Raw genomic sequence first — 699 nt, forward strand, 5'->3', positions numbered from 1 at the left:
TTAGCTCCATTACAAGTACGAAGAACAAGGCAGGTTTTTGCTCCTCTCCTGGGCAACTCTTTCCAGGTGTTCCAGCAAGATCTGAATGAGAAATACCCCCATTTCTAAAAGTGGCAGAGCAGCAAGGCTGCCAACTTTTCAACCAGCTTCTGTAGCTGCGCCTTCAAAACCAGCCCGCTAAGACGGCCTCGCGCTTTATATCTCACAGTCGAGAAAAAGGCTTCGCGCCGGCTTATTTCTCACACCACGCCAGAGCATAAGAGCAGACGGGACTTGTATTTCGCGTCAGTTGGCAACCTTAAAGGCTCCACTCGGAGGAACCTTGCACTCCGCTAAGGGGTGCGGGGAAAATCATTTGCCAGCTCCTCTCCAGGTCTAAAGAGATCTGGATAGGGGAGGATTTGCAAGTCAGCTCCTCCGTCCACGGAAACAGCAGGGGGGGGGATGTGTTTATTTCCCCCCCCCAAGCGTCCCCCATTGGGGGGCCCCCCCGGTTTTTTTTTTCCCCCCCCCCCCCCCCCCCCCTCCAAAGCGCAAAACAAAAAGCAAGCAAATTTAGGGAACGGCTCACCCGCGCCTGAGAGCCGCAGCGGAGACCCGGCGAATCTGACGGTCGGGGGCGGCCGCGGATTTTGCAAGGAGCACCAAGCCGTGCCCGGGCAATGGCTAAGGCAGGACTCGGGGGGGGGGGGGGGGGGG

Source organism: Varanus komodoensis, unplaced genomic scaffold (genome assembly GCF_004798865.1).
Source record: "Varanus komodoensis strain SLA01 unplaced genomic scaffold, ASM479886v1 scaffold76, whole genome shotgun sequence".
NCBI lineage: Eukaryota > Metazoa > Chordata > Lepidosauria > Squamata > Varanidae > Varanus > Varanus komodoensis.